General features: G+C 34.2%; 2 long non-coding RNA genes across 3 annotated transcripts; both read right to left on the reverse strand.

The window, feature by feature from the left end:
- Positions 5,132 to 6,808, reverse strand: LOC109835756. Its single transcript, XR_002245695.1, has 2 exons — positions 6,726 to 6,808; positions 5,132 to 5,758 (listed from the first exon to the last, which is right to left on the reverse strand). It is a non-coding gene; the product is annotated as an uncharacterized LOC109835756 (long non-coding RNA).
- On the reverse strand, positions 6,929 to 10,072 carry LOC109835757. Of its 2 annotated transcripts, none has more exons than XR_002245696.1 (8): positions 9,977 to 10,072; positions 9,061 to 9,116; positions 8,525 to 8,579; positions 7,557 to 7,604; positions 7,375 to 7,451; positions 7,237 to 7,288; positions 7,079 to 7,167; positions 6,929 to 6,992 (listed from the first exon to the last, which is right to left on the reverse strand). It is a non-coding gene; the product is annotated as an uncharacterized LOC109835757 (long non-coding RNA). The 2 variants fall into 2 exon arrangements; XR_002245697.1 differs by having other exon boundaries at positions 8,511 to 8,579.

The following is a 10,078-nucleotide window of genomic DNA, read 5'->3' on the forward strand; positions in this document are numbered from 1 at the left end:
TGGGTGTATTAAATGGTGGAGCGTATTTTGGTAGCTAAACACCCACGCTTAGTCTAAATCTAACCTTGTAGGATTTTGAATATTAAACATAACAGAGGGACGAATTCATAATATTTTTTCAATTTGAAGTACCAATATTAAAATGTGAAGATTTAAGCGACTCATATAAAAATATTAATGATGGAAGGGGCTATTATCAAAAAAATCATATATGTATTAATTAATACACTTGTTAATGTATATAACTTGTGAACTAATAGAATACATGTTTGTTCGTGTTACAAAAGTTATTTTGCAGATGATGATCATAAATGAGCTCTAAATTCTCATGTTGTTTCTTCTTACGCTTGTTTTATCAAATTTTATAATATTTTCTTGTCATTTAGATTTACCTGTTTGACCAAATTTTGTAAAGTTTTAGGGATATTTTTGTAAATTAATAAAAATTTAAGGGACTTTTTGAAGTTTTAGGGTAATTTTTTCCATAAACTATTTTGAATTTCTAGTATTTTATTAAATTAGAGAATTCTGTATAAAATTTTGAAATGTTTATAATTTTAGATTTTTCTGTAAATTTTGTAAAATTTAGATCTTTTTACAATTTTTTTAAACTTTAGGATTTTTTATATAATTTTTAATATTTTAAAGTTTTTTGGGTTTTAGTAAGTTCTATGAACTTTTTCACAAAATATACAAGTTTTGAAAGTATTTTGGTTATTTCTCTAAATTTTGTAAATTGATTTTTTTTTTAAATCTTCAATGATGGAAGTCCTTTGGGTATTTCTACAATTTCGATAAGTTATATGGATTTTGCATATTTTATAGCTTGGTTAATGACACTTAACTAATATTTCTCTCCTTAATTATGAAGGCAATTCATGATGTGAAAATATTTCATAATATCAGCTAATTATCTTTATCTTTATTTTTAAATTTAAATATAAAGAAATGAATGATAAGATCAAGAGTTTTATTTTTTCATTTGCTGTACCAAACTTATACCTTTAGATGGTCAAAGTTCTAAATCATTATATGTTTTTTCTAGTAAATAAAGTTTAAGTTCTGAGATTTTTTTTTTTTGTGATTTCTTGAGAAATGGTTAAACGTGAAGATTGAAAAATCTATTGGATACCGACTCAAACTCTAAGTTGGATCTAGATTTGAAGGCTAATGCTAGTCTTAGTAGTTTTCTTAGAAGCCAAGTTAGCTTGGTGGACAAGTTATAGAGTTGTCTTTAAATAAGGCATCCTATTTTAGGGTTCTTTTTAGTAGAGAGGGAGAGATATATAATATTTTTATAATCAGGGTTTAATAGAAAGTGTAACTGGATTTAAAACTATTTTGAGAGAGGTTTTGCAATCTTTGTCCCTGTAAAAGATTCTATTTGGTGGTGATATTGGAGTAGTTTCGATCTCGTAACTTTTTCTTGTTGAGAGTTTTCCAGATTAAATTTTATGCGTAATTCTATTTGTTGTGTTTTGGTAATTTTTAAGATTTTCGTGAGATCTAAAAATCCCAACAAGTGGTATCGGAGTGGGATTCAAAGTTCATGGAGAGTGCGATTGGTGAAGACATCAGTGGTCGAGGCACAATGATCGACATCGGGTGAACAAGAGAATTTCGAGGAGGATTTTTTTCTACAAATGGCAGTCAACAGTGTTAGAAGTGCGGCGATTCCGTTGGTGAGCTCTAGGGGTGGCAAACGGGTCGACCCGACCCGACCCGACCCATATAAAATTTGACCCGACCCGTATAAGTTTGACCCGACCCGACCCGTTTAATAAATGGGTCAATGTGATCCGACCCGATTATTAAACGGGTTACCCGACCCGACCCATATAACCCGAATAACCCATTTATCTAATACAAGACATCCTAACACATATAACTAATAAAAAATTTTATACAAGCACAAAAGAACACTTCTTGCAAGCTCTTTAGACAAAAACTATCATTACTTACAACATGGAGTTATTTCAAAGACATATTCAGTATTTAAATGTACTTCAACGAATTGTAAATATCGGCAAACAAAAATACATCGATGCAACTCTTTAGACACAGAATAATCTAAACTAAAAACTAGCAACAAAGAATTTAACACAAGTAAATAAAGAGAATATACACAAGTTTACAACAAAATAGTTAGGAAATTGATTGCCACTATCATATCCATCACTCTTTCCTACTACCCACCACTATTTTGCTAAAATTAATCTCATAATTGCAGAGAGAAAACCCATCAATCATCAACAGCAGCAGCAACTCCACAAGTGTCCAGCCTCCACAGCAGCTCCACAGCCAGCAGCAACAACTACAGACAGCAGCAGCAGCAGCTTCAGCAGCAGCTTCAGCAGCAGCAGCTACAACAGCAGCAGCAACAGCGCTTCACAGCCAGCAGCTATGCCAGCAGCAGCAGCACCAGCTTCAACAGCAGCAGCAGCAGCTTCAGCAGCAGCAACAACTACTTGGGATCACAGTTGTAATATCAAGAAATAAGATCAGATGCACCAATCATTGGTAAAACCAGATTACAGTTATCATCATATAATCACTGAAATTAATAATCACAAGTTAGATTAATGAACCAGTTATATATATACATAAGAAAACTAAATGATCTTGTAACTGTAAAGCAAGCGGTTGTATTCTAATGAGGAAAAGCTGAGATAAGTTAACTGAGCTCATGCTCAATCGGGTTCATGCGAAGTGGAGAATCCCAAGCTGAAAAGGACTTAGAGGGAAAATTTCTAGGTTAGAGGACCTATGATTAATTTTTCTACTATCAAAAGGAAAAGGGTGGCAACGTGATTGCCAGATTAGGTGAATTTGGAGAACAAGAGGCGCAAGATTTAGTATGGATTGCTTTATTGTTTGGTGTTCTATCTAATCAACGGACCAAATTGTATTGTCAGCCGATTGGGTAATTAGAGGTAGAATTTGATGTTGTTCAGGATCTTCTCGAGTGGCAAGATGTTGATCAAGCCTTGGAGTAGAACAGTGTACGGTTCAAGATCTTCTTGTGTAGCAGAATGTTGATCAAGCTTTAAAAGAGAAGAAGTCTGAAGAGATGAAAGATGCTGAAATGAAGTTTCATGCAGAACAAGGCTATAGCATAATTCATTTGACACTCGCCTCTGAAATCAAGCACAATGTTATGTAGGAGGCGAAACCAAGGGGATTGTGGGACAAGCTTAAGAGGATTTATTCATCAAAGTAGATGGCAAATCGATTGTGTATGAGGATAGAGTTTTATTCAGTGAAGATGATATTACTATTCAAGACTACATCAATGTATTTAATCAATTAGTTTGCCAACTTATGAATATTGATAAAGAGATTAAAGAAGAAAAGTAGGTGTTACTCCTACTGTATTCCTTACCAAAGTCATACAAGCCCATTGTTTTAAACGATAATTGCAAGGAAGCAAACTTTAAAATTTGATGATATGACAACATTCCTATGTAGGAATAAAAGAATGATGGGGAGCATTTAAGGGTGGTGAGAGTGCACTGCCTTTTAAAGATTTTAATCGAGAGAGGAGTAAGGGGGAGATGTGACAATTATTAAAGAATGTCAAAAGCTCGAGCCTGAGGCAACAACGAAAGAAAGTGATACTATTGCGAAGAGAATGGTCACATTCAGTTTAGATGTCTCCAGATGCGAGATGATTTGAAGACCATTAGACAGTTGAAGCTTCAGGAAAATAGGAAGAAGGAGGACTCCTTAGCAATTGCGTGTGATGAAGATATGGTGTTGATGACGAAGAGTACCGGTATTGATGTGAGTAACACTTGGGTGTTAGATACTGCTGCCTCTATGCACATTTGCAACAACAAAAATTATTTTGATACATTAAAGAGGATGCAGAATTTGGTAATGTGATCATTGGAAACAATGAGAAGATGAATGTTGAAGTCATTAGGAGTATCCGCCTTAAGCTTCACACTGGGAAGATCGAAATTTTTTATCATATGAGATACATACCGTCATGTAGTGCTAATTTAATTTCATTGGTGAGATAGCATCATGTGGGTACAAGTATGTGGGTGAAAGAGAGTGGTACAAAGCGTATAGAGATAGTGATTTGATTTTTTAAGCAAGGAAAAATAGCAATCATACTTACTATTTAGATGGGCAATATGTTAATGGTGTATGTGACTCTTCTCAAATTCTTATTCACAAGGGAAAGGTGAAGAACAAGAAGAAGAGAGCAAGTTTCTCTGAAGTCGTTGAGATACGTGGAGATTTTTCATCGAGAGAAGATATGTTGGGTGTCAACTCAAACTCCAAGTCGGATCTAAATTTGAAGGCTAGGCCCATTCCTAGTAGTTTTCTTAGAGGACAAGTTGACTTAGTCAACAGTCAAGCATGTCTTTAAATAAGGCATTCTATTCTAGGATGCTTTAGTGGAGAGGGAGAGATATATAATATTCTTATAACCAGGGTTCAACAGAGGGTGCAACCAGGTTCAAAGATATTATAAGAGAGGATTTCGTAGTTTTAGTTTGTATAAAAAATTATAATTTGGTAGTGATAGTGAATTATTTTCCATCCCATGGGTTTCTCTGTTAAGGGTTTTCCAAGTTTAAATCTTGTGTGTGATTCTATTTGCTACATTTTGGTGATTTTCAAAATTTTTGTGAGATCTAAAAAATCCCAACAAAGTTATCAGTAGCTTGTATGTACCTTATTAAAAATTTAGGGGTATCAAAGAGAAAAAGGGGTAAAATTTAATGTATCAAAGTACCAAGTAAAAACTTTGGGGGTATCAAATTTTATATAAACTTTAGATTACTAAAGTGCAAATAACCCACTTTCAATATTAAGATTTGAGAGACTAAGTTCAAATGAAATTCTTTTGGGGGACTAATATCCAAAAAAATCTGAAAATAAAACTATTGTTATTTTTAGTTATATATTTGCAAGCTGTAGGCAGCCTTTCCCTTCTTTCCAGGCAAACCCAAAACTAAGTCAAATGGGTACACGTGCTCAAAGGATAAGGGGAGTGGTATCTCGCAGTCGCCATTAGACTTCCTCAATACAGCGTGTATTCTCCAAACACCTCCAACTTCTCTTACCCAGAAAAAAAAAAGAAAAAAAAAACCTGCTACCGTATTGTTACCAGATATTTCTAAAATACTTCATCATCTTGAAATAAATAGCAACCATAACATTTTCTAAAATACCATTTCACTGTGTAAATATTGTACAGTTTGGGGACCTCAAAAGATTCTGGTCATCTGCGTTCTATCACAACAACAAAACACTACATGCTGTTCAACATAATGTGGCCACTTTGTAAAATGGGCTGCCGCTAGAAATTCCGTTAGATATCCAAGTTGTTCTTTTTGCACAAAAGTTTATCATTAATGCTGGAGTGACTATACTTATGTGAGATTCCCCTTGGGCTGACTTATTTCTCACCTAAACTTTTGAGCCTCATGCATCTTTCTTTGGCCACTCCGGGGATTATCGCTGAGCTTGTGTATGTTTGGCTGAGAGATTCTTTTGGTGAAACTGACCTAGTTGCTGCTCTCATTAGGGATGGCGGTATGATCGTTGGGAGAACATTGAGGTTTATATCAATCTTATTTAGACCCCAGAGCCCTAGTATATCAGGAAGCCACATGTTCTTTTTGAAGATGTCAAGTATGTAACTTGATAACTCAGGTTCATCTGATCTATGTGGGATGTGCAACTGACAACGCAGCGGTGATGCATTCTGATCTGCGAGCTAGCTCCATCCTCTGGATCACTGTTGGAAAAAAAACCAAATAACATAACTCATTATGCTGTGTTACGTAACTTAACAAGCCTCAAATGTTATGTAGCCATATGAAATAACTCAAATGCATCATAACTCTATGCTATTACGATATAATATGCATTACTTCGATAAAATTTACATTGTTTCAATATGACACGAGTATAACTTATATTATTTCAGGACGAGTTCTAGAGACATGAAAGTATATTCTTTCTTAAACTTGAAATAGTTAAATAATTACTTTTAAAATCTCAGTTGCACCTTCATGTCTTGTTTTGGTAACATCATTATGTGAGAAGGAAATTATGAATGTCTAATAAAATGGATGTAATTAAGCCATAATTTTATGATTCTATATTTTAAAATTCATTTTTAATACTTTTCAGTAAAATCTATATAGCTTACATGGGTATCATCAGTAGACCTTTTATCAACAAACCTTTTACTAGAAAGCATAAAAAATGATTATATATTTGAGAGTATACTTCGTAGTAAACATTTTATCAACGAACTCCCTACCTGTATTTAGCAAATAACTAACATATTGCCCTTGGTGAAATTTTGGTAGATATTGCCCTAGGTGAGTTTATCTGAGGAAAGAAATGACAAAAAAATTAAAACCTAGAAGATCTATCTGTAACAATGAAACTCGAGGGATAGTAACTTTAAAACAAGGATAGCATTGAGAGCATATGTGCAATTAACCCTGTAAAAGAACCTTTTATCTAATGTCATAGCTAACAATTCAAAACGCTCCCAAAAGGTGATGCGTCTTCTCAACTAACCATTTCCAATGAAACTAGGCAAAAAAGAAAAAGAAAAAAAAAAACAATGCATGATCTAACATCAGAAGAAGACGAATAAACTGGAATGCTGAAAAAAAATCCAACAACGAAAACAAAAATATCAACGGTAAACTCCTAAGAAGAAATAAGGCCCTAAAAGAAAGAATTACCTGATATTTTCCGATGCCACCCAATCCAAAGGTAAGTTTCGCCGTGAGCGAAAACCTGCCTGCAGTTTCCCATCTGTTCTTTCCGAGGCAGGAGGAGAAGGCTCTCTGAATCAAAAATGTCGAAAAATGAATCACATCTCTTCAGCCTGGCCCTCGCTGCTTCTTTTATGCGAGAAAAAGTTCTGTACGAATTCTCTTTTACACCCCCCCCCCCCCCATCACTTCAATGTCTTACCGACCAAGCACAAGAAACATTTGTTGAGGCAGCTGTGAACAAAGAGTAAAACAATCTCTTACTTGATGGAACTGAATAGAATTTCTTTAGAAAAAATTGAGAATCCAAGTATACTTACCAGATCAGCGCGACCAGTATCGGGACACAACTACCATGCTCGCAATCAAAAGTGTCGCATACACAGCTGAGCTTACCCTGGGGTCAGCACTGCAAGTCCGAATGTAAAGTTAATTTATATGTAGAGAAGCGCTATAAGGGCTCAAGATTCAAACTTACCGTCAAAATGGTGCTCCCCCTGTTGGCTCATCTTGAGCAAGCTCGACAAGAGCTGCAACAAATGTACATTTTTACTGTTCATTTAAATTACACATTGTTGCAATAAAAAGTTTAGTTCTAAAAGCTAAGACGAGCAACCTGGGACACGAAAAGCGTTCATCACAATAGAAACGAGCTCAGAGCATGACCAGAGAAGATAGGCAGATACAGGGTCACTGCAATGACAACCTCCAAGTCAAAAAAAAGAAAGAAAAAAAAAATCCAACTTGCACAACAAATATTAGTAAATATAAAAACAAAAATAAATTGGTGGAGCTCACCTCCAAGGTGGAAAATCGCCCGGAGGCCGAACAGCAGGGCGCCCCTACCTGAAAAAATTATAGAGCATTAAAAATAATGAACTCTCTAAATTAGAGAGCATCTAAAGACGACCTGCATTCCTCAAAATTAAACATAAATATTCAAAACTAAACCTCTCGATCGGACTCTTAGCAGATACTCTAATAGAATACATGACATCATTTCTGCAAACGGATCTCTGCGATCGATGGACACATAGATATATTCAATAAACAAATGCTATTTCTAGCGTCTTTGCAACATCACCTTTTTTAAATAAAAGGTAGGCCGATAAGAATCAAAACTCACTCATTCTCTGCTATATGAGTTAGATGAGCTCTTGCGACATGACAAATATAAGAACAGTTTCCAATAGAATCAAAATAATGCACATGAATCAAAGAATCCAATATTACTTTTGTGAACATTCTACATTCCTTGGATTATGGGATTTGAGGCTAATTTTATTTGGTTTTATTATATCTGTCTTGTATCCACATTCATATCCGCATGTATATCCGTATCCTTATCGTACACTGATTTTTTTATGTAGGTACATGATGAATTATGCATCTTCCACAAGTTCTATTGATCTTTGATTAGATGGAACACAAACATTTTATAGTTTTTTTATGTATGTATGCGCGTGTGTGTATAGACACACACACACAAAGGAGAAGGAGAAATTTATTTTATTAAAATATACTATCATGTCTAAATACCAAAAAGCCAGGGCATTATGCATATATATTTAGAATGTCGTATTAACTTTAATCAATCAAATCAAGATACAAAAAAAACATAAACTAGATTTCAAGAAGTATTGAATTAATATTAACTAATTAAGTTCTTTCTGGCACATGAATTATGCACGTTCCTATGATCTACTATTAATAAACAAAACTAAAGGAATCCAAGAACAAATAGAGTTATACCAAGCAATACAAACCTATGAAGTTAATGAAAAACCTCCAAACACGGCGCCGCGGACCTGGACCCACATCCTGATAATTTAGAAAAAAGAGCAAGATAAAAAATGTGAATTTAACATGTGACACACCAAATTCAATTTCTTAAGCTAAAGATATATACATTTACAAACTCATTAGTTTACAAAATACCATTTTCTCCATCATATAAAAAAATTTCAAGCATGGATGCATTGTTTTGAAAATTTTAATCAACATATAGTAACCACAACAGAATGGTAAGATGCTTGATCAACAAATTTGCATACACTAGGCACCAGTTCATGTAGCTGGGAAGAACATAATATATACATATTATATCGTACAAAACCAATGAAGCACATATCTTTATTTGATCCATATTTTAGATGTCCTTTACAGAGACAAAGTGGATACGAATTTGAAAAATAACATGTTTGTGTCCGTATCAGTTTGTTTCTAGGTTTTGTATGTCAATTTGAATAACGAACATCCATCTCTACATTCAAAACAAAACTTTCAAGATTCAATAACATACCAGAGCTCCACTTAGTGACTCCATCGCAGCAATAATAGCTCCGATCGACATGGGGTCTACAAAGGAAAAACATTGTAGTAAATAAAAAAACAAAATAAACATGCTACAAAGAAAAGAACCTAGATCTAAAATTAACAATAAATTATATAAATAACAATAATAGCTCGGACATAGGGTCTACAAAGAAAAAAATTGCAATAAATAAAAAAACAAAATAAACCTGCTACAAAGGAAAGAACCTAGATCTAAATTTAACAATAAATTATATAAATAACAATAATAGCTCGGGCATAGGGTCTACAAAGAAAAAAATTGCAATAAAGGAAAAAAACAGAATAAACCTGCTACAAAGGAAAGAACCTAGATCTAACTAGTACTTGCTTTTATTCCGGGTTGATGCTGTTATACCCACTGTAGCATTACTTTTCTGAACTTACTACACTTGTAATTTCATTGTTGAACATATGCGCTGTAAGTTAGATTTTTTTTTTGGGTCTCTTTTACCCTTGATGAAATTTTGGTAGATATTGCCCTAGGTGAGCTTATCTGAGGAAAGAAATGACAAAAAAAATTAAAACCTAGAAGATCTATCTGTAACAATGAAACTCGAGGGATAGTAACTTGAAAACAAGGATAGCATTGAGAGCATATGTGCAATTAACCCTGTAAAAGAACCTTTTATCTAATGTCATAGCTAACACTTCAAAACGCTCCCAAAAGGTGATGCGTCTTCTCAACTAACCATTTCCAATAAACATTATGAAACTAGGCAAAAAAAAAGAAAAAAAAAACAATGCACGATCTAACATCACAAGAAGACGAATAAACTGGAATGCTGAAGAAAAAAAATCCAACAACGAAAACAAAAATTTCAACGGTAAACTCCTAAGAAGAAATAAGGCCCTAAAAGAATTACCTGATATTTTCCAATGCCACCCAATCCGAAGGTACGTTTCGCCATGAGCGAAACCTGCCAGTTTCCCATCTGCTCTTTCGAGGAGGAGGAGAAGGCTCTTGA

Source organism: Asparagus officinalis, chromosome 3, assembly GCF_001876935.1.
Source record: "Asparagus officinalis chromosome 3, Aspof.V1, whole genome shotgun sequence".
NCBI classification, from domain to species: domain Eukaryota; kingdom Viridiplantae; phylum Streptophyta; class Magnoliopsida; order Asparagales; family Asparagaceae; genus Asparagus; species Asparagus officinalis.